The sequence below is a fragment of the Dromaius novaehollandiae genome, chromosome 9, assembly GCF_036370855.1.
Source record: "Dromaius novaehollandiae isolate bDroNov1 chromosome 9, bDroNov1.hap1, whole genome shotgun sequence".
Classification (NCBI taxonomy): domain Eukaryota; kingdom Metazoa; phylum Chordata; class Aves; order Casuariiformes; family Dromaiidae; genus Dromaius; species Dromaius novaehollandiae.
This window is the reverse complement of record NC_088106.1, coordinates 4,924,919-4,936,461: the sequence shown is the minus strand read 5'-3', so window position 1 is coordinate 4,936,461 and position 11,543 is coordinate 4,924,919. Positions and strand designations below refer to the sequence as shown.

Below are 11,543 nucleotides of genomic sequence, written 5' to 3'. Positions count from 1 at the left end.
AGTAACTGTGTGCAGATTGTTGGATATCACAATTTCTTGCATTATTAATAAAAGTATCCTTGCATATTCCTAGCTCTAATTATTTCTCTAAACATCTCCAGGAAATAAAAACATAAAATAGTAACCATTTAAAAATATTGGGTAAGCCTCTTTCTGAGAATGTGCCAATAAAATGAGTCATGCTTGGTTTTATTATTCTTTTATATTGATTTTTGGAATCATAAAATAAGTACACGATTACAAGATGTCCAAATCACAGTGATTACAGTCAGGTCAGGATTATGAGTCAGTATTTTGCTACATGAGAACCTCCACTAAGATCAGTGGATAACTCTGGTACCAGTATTTTTAAATGTGAAACTAAACTGAAAAGATGCTTAAAAATCACATGACACTTCAGGAAAAGAAACCACACAAGCCCCAGAGCATTGCAGTGACGTTGAAGTGGTTTACAATCAGTATTCACTCTTTTTAATGTGAACTATGTAAAAAAATATAACAATTTTACTAATTCACCTGTATGTATTGCAGTCATTTTGCAGGTTGCCTTCTGATGTCTTCAGGACAAGAAGACATCCTTGGGCATAGGCTGACCAGCACTCTTCTACAGAAAGGTCAAGCTGTTCATTTAAAAACGTGATCTGGCTCATAGTGACAACAGAGAACCAAACTCTGCTCATTTTCAAATAAAAATTTCACTGTTTTATGAAGTGCCTGACTGGGTGTTTTCTCTAATTAAAGAAAATGGTATGTAGTGCTGATCGAGTCCTCTGTTGTTCTTCAGCACCAGGCTCTGAGCTCTCTCCTCAGTAGAAAGCTGCAGTTATTGTAGTTTTCTTATTTGTTAAATACCATAATATGAATATTACACTAACTTTTCATCTTTTAAGTAAGACATATGGGAGTAAGGATAAACAAAATTCACTCGTACGTGGATTCTCACGCTTTGCTAATACCAAGTAGCTCTTTATTTCATAATTAGCTCTACTCATTTTGGGATTATCCAGACTTTTTGCTGTGTTTTCGGATTTTCTGTCAAGGGGGAGGTTTTTCATCTTGAAGCGATGTGTTTGAAAGTGGCAGGTCACTTACAAAGGAAGGATCCTGTGCCCATGGGAAGCCAAGCCAAAGTAATTCTAGACTTATTTTTATTTATTTTATTTTTTTAAATAGAATAGTTTATACCACTTTGAAGGTGGATATGATTATTTTAAGCTAATGTGTTTGCACTACTGCTTTCTGGAAGTGTTAGGAAATAAGGAAACTGGATAGTTTTGCACACCTCCATTAATAACAACTTGCATATGTTATTCATATACCTAAAGTACAAAAATATTTACGTGAGCTCTTACACTGGACAGCCTTACTCTGAACATGGCTTATTTGGGACCTCCACTGTTTTTTTTACATTAAAGTTTCAATTCACTTATCTATTATGTATTTTTTTTTAATTTCAAAGGGAGGAAAGCAAATACCATCTTTGTGAAAACATATTATTTGTTTCTAAAATCAGTCTATGAAGCACATTCTTTATGCTTGACCACATTTTACCATATGATTGTAGTGTAAGCAATATGACATCCATATCAGTTATCCACTGTTTTAATTTCCGCTGGTGTAGCAAAGTGCCTTCGCTAAACCTCACCCAAACGTGCTGAATTGCTTTGATGTTGCTCTGCAGAAGGTCTGACTTTGCTGCCCGGCACTGATCTGCCAGAAGAACATTTCCACCTTACAGTCCTCGCTCACTAACAAGCATTTGTTGCATCAAATATTCACTACGTTTACACCCTGAGTTGTTATTTAACAATTTTTCTTGCAAATGAGCATATGTTCAACTGTGTTTAAGCATAAATAGATATGATTTAGAAGGATTCCTGACCTCCACTTGATAATTATACTGAGGAAGTTGTATGCTTAATCTTCTGGTGATGATGTCTCACTTAAGGTGGTGTTAACATAGAGAAAGACCTGAGTTTTTTCTCTGCTACATCATTTACCAGTGTTATCACCAGTGGAACTAATTGCAGATCTCAATTTTTCAGCAGAGGTCACCCTCCATGGCTCCCGATAATCCTCTTTTTGCTAGAGACTTCATGTTATTTTCAAGAGCATGTGAGTCCCAGGCTTACTTTATTATGAACCAAAGGTAAAGAACGTGTAAAATTTTCCAACTACGTTTTTCCCAATGGACACGAATGAATTGTTGATCACAGCTGGTGAATCAAAAGAGTGGAGCAGTTATAATACCAGAGGCCTCTTTTCTTCTCTCTTCAGATTGGAATTATTTGGGCATTATTTATGCTCAAAAGATTTTTTTTCCTACAAACAAACAAATGACACCCCCAAATCTCCAGTATTTCACGTAAGAAAAACATGCATAGAATATAATAGAAAATGGGTTTTTAATTAAGAAATGGTTTTAACACAAATTTGAAACGTGAGAGGGATCTAGCCTTGACTTTGGCCATGTGGATTTCAATGCACCTGTAGGAAACCTCTCCATTTTATTCACAAATTTAAAAAAGCATATTCTGTATTTAAGTTCAAACAACAGCTATCTCAACAGCTCTCTGAATTTTGTACAAGTACAGTGTAAGCACAAAACTGAACGGAAATGGGATTCTAAAGTGTGACCAGCAAATATTTGGCGCAGTGAAACGCTCCAGTGGTGGGGAATTTCTGCAAGTACACATGGATGGAGACTGGGTCCAATGTGGGGCTCTTCCACGGGGGAGGGTAACTTCTCGGGGCCCCCAAAAGGCAAAAAACAAACAAACAAACAAACAAAAAAAGATCACTATGCCTGAAAGACTGCTGTAGTTCTTCTAAGGCTTATGGTGGACACATTTTAGAACATTTCTTCCTTTTTCATTAGAAAGTGCAATATACATATGTTTATCTGAAGAAGAAGCAAGAGCCCAATCCTTTTCTTACTGACAATTTTTTCTTACTAGTAGTAGACCCCACTACATGCATTTTGTATCAGGTGATACATTCGTTCTGGCAGGGGCACACATCCCCGGTACCAAAGAGTATCAAAGAGTTATGATAATTGCTAAAGCAGATCTCCAGTAATGTTATCTACACTGCATATTCCTTCTTTAAAAATAAAAGTACACCTGAAAGATGAAACTAGCTCATCGGTTATAATAATAGCTGACCAAGCAGAACTTATTAAATCAATAGAAACAACTCTAAAAACCTTAGGCAATACAGTGTACTTACTTGTTTGCATCTGTTTTTTTTCCTTATTTTCAAATGCTTAAAATGCTCACTGAGAAGCAGACTTTAGCTCCCCCCATCCCCCCAAAAAAAAACCCTAAGCAAAACTGAGTGACTGATCTTGCCACCACCTCCTTCAGGGCAGAAACAGGTCCCCTCCCAACCCTGCGAGCGATCAGTCTGGGCGAGGAAACTTCCCTCTCCGGCAGTCGCCGCGATGCTGCTGGACCTTCTTGCAAAGCTGCAGGACACCGCTCCTGCTCCTCATGATGACAACCTGCCTCAGCAAGGACCTGCCGGCTCTGAAATAGGACAAGGCAATACCGGTCCTGCCCTCATCAACCATCCCCCCGTCAAGCAGCAGGGACCTGACGTAAAGATGTTAGAGCTAGCAGCAGAAAGGCAAGCACCGACCCCAAGGATGACAGTCCCATCCATCTCCTCAGAGGTGGCCATAACCACTTAGACTTCAGCAACATCTAGAGCAGGGTGAAAGAACACTTGCAGCCATCTGCAAAACTTCCTTCACTGCTTTCTTTCTTTCTTTCTTTTTTTTTTTGGTGTTTTAAACGAGTCTGATGCTTGGATGTCTGGTGACTCTACTGTGCGTCTGTTACGGGTGAATACCAAATCTCAGCCTGCGGGAGCCAACAGTACCTCTGAAGAGGAGGCCCCTGCGTGCGAGAGGAGAGGCTGATGAGTGAGAGGTGGCTGGTGACATGTGTCACGTTTCTGACACCGGGTTGGCTTTGCAGTAAGCCTCTGACCGCCGGGGCGGGTGGCAAATGCCGGAGATCAAGAGACTCAGCACACTACCAGGCGCGGCAGCATCATGGATTAGCGGCAGCACCGGCGACCGCCATGCACCTACTTATCACCTTTGCAAGAAGGGGGGTTGTAAAAGCAGGGGTGACCAGAATATCTAAGAAATAATCCCATTTACGACTATCCTGCTAGCCCCTGGGGAGTGCAGCTTCTGGTCCTGGACTTGCAATCCTGAACTCGACGACGAAACAAGCCAGGAATTACAAGCGAATGTCTTACTGTGGCATCTTTATTGTATCTGTTAACTTTAAAGCTAAACCATGGCATAATATTTACTTCTAGGTAGCAATTGCTGAGTAGGATAGATGGGTTACATCAGTAGCACTCAGGTTAGAAATGGAGAAAACTCCTGAAGGTATCCCATTGGAAATACATTTTTGGTTCAAGTGAGGAGAACTGCGTGATCACTTGAAAACATGATGAGTACTGCATGATCATGCTGTTGCTGCTGAGAGATTAGGTCCAATTGGTTTTATCCTGCTATTGCCTATGTAATTTTTTACGACATCCTCTTATCTTATTTCTTCTTTCTTTTATGGTATATAAACACTAAAAATATTTTTGAAACCTGGAGAAAAATTGATGCTGACATTGTAGAGACGTTATCAAAGGGGCCTCTGACCAGTTATTAATTGGTTAATATTTAGAACTGTGCAATAATTTAGGTTGGATGATACCTTTGAAGGTCGTCTGATACAATCCTCTACTAAAAGTGGAGCTTACTTCAAGGGCAGGCGAGATTTCTCAGCTACAGTTTTGAATATCTCCAAGGCTGGAGACTCACAGCTTCTCTGGATACCTGCCAGCGTTTACCCGCGTGCGTTGTGGTGGCCCTGCACCGAAGTGAGACAGCAGCCACGTGCTGATGCCTGCCACCTCCTCGGCACCGTCCTGTCCCGCGCGCCTGCCTATCGCCCGGCTGCCAAAGGGATCTGACCTCCGCCTGCCGCGGTAGCGCTTCCTCCGCCCAGACTCGGCCAAAGGGGCAGGGCCCCGGGGGACTTTGCAAACAGGCAGAGAGGTCCCTGAGTACCTCGGCCGCTTCTGGGTGCTTCCCTGCCAGGTCACTGCTCAGGCAGCAGCGGGTCCGTGGGCTTCCTCCTGCTGCCGACGTACCCATGGAAACCCTTCTTGTGCCCTCCGCATCCCTTCTCATTTTGACCTCTGGTTGCGCTTTGGCTTTCCTGACTCCATCCCCGCATGCACAAGCAGCGTTCCCGTATTCCCGTGACTGTCCTAACCTCCCTTCCACCTCCTGCGCATGTCCTTTTCCCGGCCAAGCCCACTCAGGAGCTCCCCGTTCAGCCAGGCTGGCCTCAGCCACACTGCCCGATTTTCTGCTTGTTGGAAATGGATGTTCTTGTGCTTTGGGAAGGTTGTCTGTATTCGGCTTTTATGGCTCTGATTGTTGTTTTGATTTTGTGTCCAATAATTGACTTTATGGCTATTATTATTATTTGCCTTTTTGGTTTTCAGTCCCTGAATTTGTTAGGTAATCATGGCAAAAAAAGCCAAGATACTCTCCCATTTGTTAATAAAGCAGCAACATTTTTAGAATGAACTTGAAACATGCATTTGTGTTGCTTCTTCTACTCATGCTACACATGTCCAGTGGAATTTTTAAATTGTTTCTAAGAAATTCTAATACACCGCGTTTCCACCTTTAATTCAGTAGACTTTACTCCCAGTAGTTATTTCAAACATAAGTATTTTTCATCAAGTATTTCCTTGGGCTTCCTCCTGTTTCTTGTTTAAACAGTAAGCTTTAGAGGTGGGAATGCCTGATAATTGATTTTAAGCCTTTTCTTTTTTAAAGCTTTTTTTCACGATCCATCTAACATCAGTCTTTTCCTATGCACACTGCTCAATTCACTTTATTTTCGTGTCATCACTGCAGGTCACCAGCAGGTTCAAGCACCCCCAGCCTCTGGCCCATCGGATCGCCCCGGCCTCACAGCTGGCCAGTCAATCAGCATGCAAATAAATACCTCCCAATTAGGGCAGGGTCTGGCTTGTCCCTTAATGAGCAGGTGGAGCTGGGGCAGGTCCTGGAGCCCCAGGGTTTGGGAAGCTTGTGAGCCGAAAGGCGGAGGTACTCAAGGGGAAGGTGCTCCAAGGGGTCGTCTGGGCCATCCCACCCAGCGCGTTGCCCCTGTTGCAGCACTCAGGTGTTGGTGCGTGGCTTCGGTTTCTTGTCCTGTGGAAGAACCTGTTCTGTCTGGAATTGTCGGGACTTATTTAGGAAAAAAACACCTCAAAAGATGTGTTCATTCTTAGGTGGCCACCAGGAAAGCATGAGCATGGGGCTTGTTTGGAATAGGCAGTAGAACTGATTTTAGCATCTTCAGCCTCTTTTTAAACTACAGTACTCACCGCCTGATGGGGTAAAGCCCTCTGGGTGTTCGTGACCAATGGAAATGTTTTCATGTGCCAGTATTTGAACTGATGTGAACTGAGAGAGGTGTGGATTAATTTAATAATCTTTTTTATTTTTGTGATCTAAGTTTGGATTCTGATTTCAGAATAAGAAGTTTGTGCAGTTATTTATTTCTATTTGGCTATAGTATGGATCTTTTTTCTTTCAAATATGTCCTGTATTTGTAGTAGGAGTACCTAAACTCTCTATATATATATATAGCAACCCTTTATTTAGAGTGTCAGTATATACTGTCTACTGATTTTTTTCCATGAAATTAGGATTTCCCTTGAATCCTACTTGTTTCACTGTAATATTTCTCCTGGTATATTCTTCAGGTAACCCTCCTTTCATACACACCTGACTTTGACAATTTGATTCTGTTTTCAGATTTGTGCTATTTTCAGTGTACAGCACAGGAATTTACAGATCACAGTGTTTGTTTGGTCCATGCTGATCCCCAGTTCTGTTTTCCCCAAGATGCTGTCTGCACTGGAGAAAGGCAAGAAGCATTGAAGGCTTTTGCCTTTACACTTCAACAAACTACTTTCAAATTGAATTCTTTTTATTGCAAAGAGATTGTTTCAAGAGTGACAATAAAGAAAAAAAAACACCCTAAGATCAGGTGTTAGTTTAGCTTCCTGAGGCACTGCTAATAGATAAGGAGATAGAATTGTTGATATATTTTCATGTTACTACCCTATGCTGGCAGAACCAGTAGATGTGGTTTCTATACTGGGTAGTATCTTGAGAATCACAAGGATGAAACAAAACAACCTATGATTTGCTGTAAGAGAAATCCCATTCAAAACATATTGAAACTTTTTTCCTCTCCTTTATCCATGCACTTGAAAGTGTGACTTAGAGTGGACAATCATTTTCTTTGTCGTGCAAAAAGATTACACTTAGATAACTTTGTTTTTGTGGGCTATGCAGAATAAATAATGAAATTCTCAAGCAAGGCCTGGAATATATTTGCACTGAACCAGGGCAGGATCTCCTTTTGCATGACTGTTTCCACGGAAGCCCAAAAGCAAGAAAAAACCACCATTTAGCTGGAACTGTTGACATGCTCTTTGCCCTCCTTTTAATAATAGTGAGAAGATTAAGGGAGTGATATTATGGGTGCAGTCCATAAAAATAAAAGTAGTAGATCTGAGGGTGCAGAAACAGCACAGAGATACGAGGCAGAAATCCATAACAGGTACTTGCCCAGGGAAGCATGTTTGAAATAGCCGATGTCATTGCGCAAACTTCCTGATGATACCTTTTCTTTCAAAGCTCAGTTCTTTTTATGCAGCTTGTGATCAACCTGCAGCTCAATTGACGGCTCAAACAATATAGAGTCTCTCTCCAGCTGCGATCCTTTCAGAAGAAGTGCCATGCTGATGCTGTCTGAAATCCTTCCTTGCCATAAAGGCTGGCTTTATATCTTTTCATGGTTTTTGAGCTGAAGTTCTGAAGAAGGATATCTGAGGGTTTACATCCAAGGTTTGGTTCAAGGGATAGGTCCCACTGGTCTAGTATCAATTTTCTCTGACTCTTCGATCTCATGTTGACTAACATGAGGCAAGGCCGATCAACTTAGATGACCCTGGATTTGTGTGGGTTTTTTTTGTATTTTTCTTTACTAACAAAGCTCTCACTTCAGGAGTTTCTTTGCATGACAGTCCAAAGGCAGAGGAGGGTGATCTCCAAGTTCTTCCCTAGCTATTACTCATACTCTAGCTATTCCTTTATTTCACACTGAGATTTTTTTTTAGTAGGACTAGATGCTAACCATTTCAATTGCCAGATTTTCCAAATCATGTGAAAAAGGTGTGGATACAAGTTACCTCTACGCTGTTTAGAAGAGCTGATTATAACAGGAGGCCTATAACTATTCCAGCATCATGGAAGTAGCAGGTAGTACATCTTTCTTCTTTCCAAATCTCCTTTCCAAAACTAATTGTAGACATCCCATCAATTGTTTTTAAGTTGGAAGGTTATTCTGCTTTGGCATATTTTCCATATATAAGCATAGCCAAACAAGTTATCTATTCTTGTGTGCCGAATTATAGAAATTTCATATTAAGCAGTCAAACCTCTGAAGATGCATAAAATATTGCTATTAAAAATATGTGAATTTAATGAATGAAAATTTGGGCAATGTTTGGTTTTGATAAAGCTATAAATAGGCTAATTTACATGGTGATTTGCTCATGTTTAATTATGATTTTTTTCTCTTTTTTGGAATCATTGTAACCTGAAGGGATGCTGGGATATCTTGGAAGTTCTGCTGAAAACAGATAGCAGTTCAAAGTGAAAATGAATGTATAGCTGTATGCTTCCTGAGTTATAGCCCTGGAGGAATTCGGCAGCGTTCTGGGGCCATTTGTACGGACGTGTGCCGCCTCAGCTATTAGCATAACACTTCGTAGGGAGCAGCGTGGTAGCTGGCACGCAAACAAGCTTGTAGAGTAATGCCCCAATTCGAACAAAGTATACTGTAATATTCTGCATTTTTGAAAGGAAACTTCTTTCACATGCTTAACAGTAATTTATCTGATAGTAGCAGGAGTGTCTCCACAAGTCTGTAATTCATTCCTGAGCTAAATTTGCCTCTTTCTGATTTGTTGCACAAGCTTCTAGACCTTTAGGTTTAAGGCTTACTCACCTGGCGAGTAATTCTGACTTGGTGACACCTCAGGTTTTGACTCAGGCGCTAGTACTCATACTATGCAATAGTGTATAAAAAGTGGCTAACATTTTCCTCTCTGTTGCTTCAACTTGGCACAAATTCATGTGCCATATGACCATCCTGTTTTAAACTGGATGCTCTAAATAAATTACATCTTTACTAGCAAAAGGGGATAGAAAAGTGTGTTATATCTATGAGTCATGATTGCCTAAAGTATATCATTGTCCTTTGCTTTATGGCTTTCTGCTCTAAAGACATTACATAAACCTCTTCATCAGCTCTTCTTTTTGAGGCATTTAAGTCTCTATAGGACATTATTTGCCACAATAGTCTCTTTCTCTCTCTTATTTATCATCTCTATATCTCCACTTGAACGTGTGACTCATTTTCTATGATCCTGAGACATTTATGAGTGGATAATCATTTTTCCTGTCAATAGTATCACACCAACTTTGGCTTTTTACCTCTTGCTGTGCTTCTGTTAAGATTTTTGTCCATTCCCTTTGGACCCATCACACCAGCTGAATTTCTTCCAATGCACCCAGAAAAATCTTTCACTTTAAGGTCTTCATGTAGTACGAGTTTAGTTCTAACAGTCTGTGGCACACATCCCTTAAGCTATGGTAGATACGTGATCCCGCCACAACTACATCCCGATTCCACTACAGCTGATATTAAAAGGGGTTTTTATCCACCCGCAATCTCAGCTGCCCTCTATCCTCTCCGGGTGAAATATCACTAAACCCTGAGAGAGAACGCATTTTTGACCTCCTGGTCTTGGCTCGCTGCAGAGTACGATGGGATGGTGGTGACATCGGCAGGGCGCGATGCCACACCGCACCATGTCGGGAGAAGGGGCATCGGCAGGCAAAGGCGACCGTTCTTCTTTCCTAAGAAAATCACAGGAAGAGTCCCTGGGTCCTGCTGGGGGATGCAGTGATTCTCACTACCGCTCCTCTGAAACTGGTACCTTTGGCTAGATTTCGAGGAATTTCTGTTGCTATTGCCCTCATGGATTCCAAGCATAAGACTATTATAGACTATATTTGACAAGCTTTTATTTTTTTACCATGTATTGTTAAACTGGATAAATTTTTATTTGTCTTGTGCAGTCAAGTATTTTTTTAAATTTAGTTATCTAGATTTTTATTTTTGAAATGAGCTACAGATTATTTAAAGGTAGATGCATTTTCAATGAATGTGATGTCTTTTCCATTGACTTTTTCCTTTTGTCTTCTCTGCCAGTTGGTTACACTTCCTTTCCAATAGTTCTTTCCAATAGTCGAATAAGAGACTACACTTTCTTGTAGTCTCTTATTTTTCTCACTGTTTATGCCCTTTTCCCGTATTTCATTGTGTTTTCTATTTTGTTCTTGTCACCTTAATGCTGTAGTTTCTCACTGTGCAAGTTTCAGAAATTTTGCATGAAACGTATCTGGTCCTCTTAGCCAAACCGACCTTCAATATTTGATTGAGGTTTCTTTCATTCTCTGGGTTCCTCTAACATGATAGAGGGATTGTGATCAAATCAGTACGAAAGAAGCAAGACGTGTGCAGCTAAGGTTCACACATCCACACTTCTGGACTATTTTAAAATTGAAAATCCATTTATTAAGGTTCATCTGCTCCAGTTCTTGCAGTCACCAAAAATCTCCTGGTTCAGTATACATTAAAAATGAGAATTCAGATGCAGCATGAGTGCACCAGGCAGTGCTTTCCTTTGGGAGTAGTCTTTCCCTTCCTAAAATACTTTTATTCTCTAGTTTCTATTTTACTTCGGTTTGTATCTGACAATATCATGCAAGATAGTGGCAAAACTATTATAATACAAGGAACTATCCTATGTTAGGGTCATGTGTTTGATTTGAGACAAATCCTATCAAAATATAGTTGTGTGTGTTTTGGGATAACAGTGCTACGCAGAATTTTCACCAGAAGCAGAAGTACTAAAAGTGGCAGGAAAAGTGACCCTACGTGTTCTGAAGTTTACATTTCATACCTTGATATAGAAAAAGATACTGAATAAACATGGAAGACACTTTACCTTACATACATATATGTATGAAGTAATAAAGTCAATGTTTGTAAGCAAGGCATACTTACTTTCTTACTTAGTGGGGTGGGTGAAAAATGCTTTTTTTCAGTTTTAATGTATTTCTGATCGGCTCATTCTGCCATTCTGGGGTTTGGGCTCCAGACTTGAGGCAGCCTCAGGATCATTCAGCAGTTAATTCCTTCTTTCAGCCTGCGTCCCCTCCCTATGCCTTTGTCTCTTCTATTTTCATCTTGAAAATGAACCAAAAAGCTTCAACAGCATTACTGTAGTCAGCTGGAAACTTTAAGTTAATAATTGAATGATCAGTGTTTGATCAGGTGGTCTAAAGAGTACTGTATTAC

General features: G+C 40.5%; 1 protein-coding gene across 3 annotated transcripts in view; it reads left to right on the top strand.

Annotated features, from left to right (window-relative positions):
* Nucleotides 1-11,543, top strand: part of SLITRK3 (SLIT and NTRK like family member 3) — a 38,342-nt gene that overhangs the window by 22,609 nt on the left and 4,190 nt on the right. For 2 of the 3 annotated variants that reach the window (XR_010390430.1, XR_010390431.1), the window contains exon 3: nucleotides 532-710. The exons of the other annotated variant lie outside the window; for it this stretch is intronic. The gene's annotated coding sequence lies outside the window, so the exon portion shown is untranslated. Of the gene's footprint in view, nucleotides 1-531; nucleotides 711-11,543 lie in introns of those variants that run through there. 3 annotated transcript variants of the gene reach the window in all.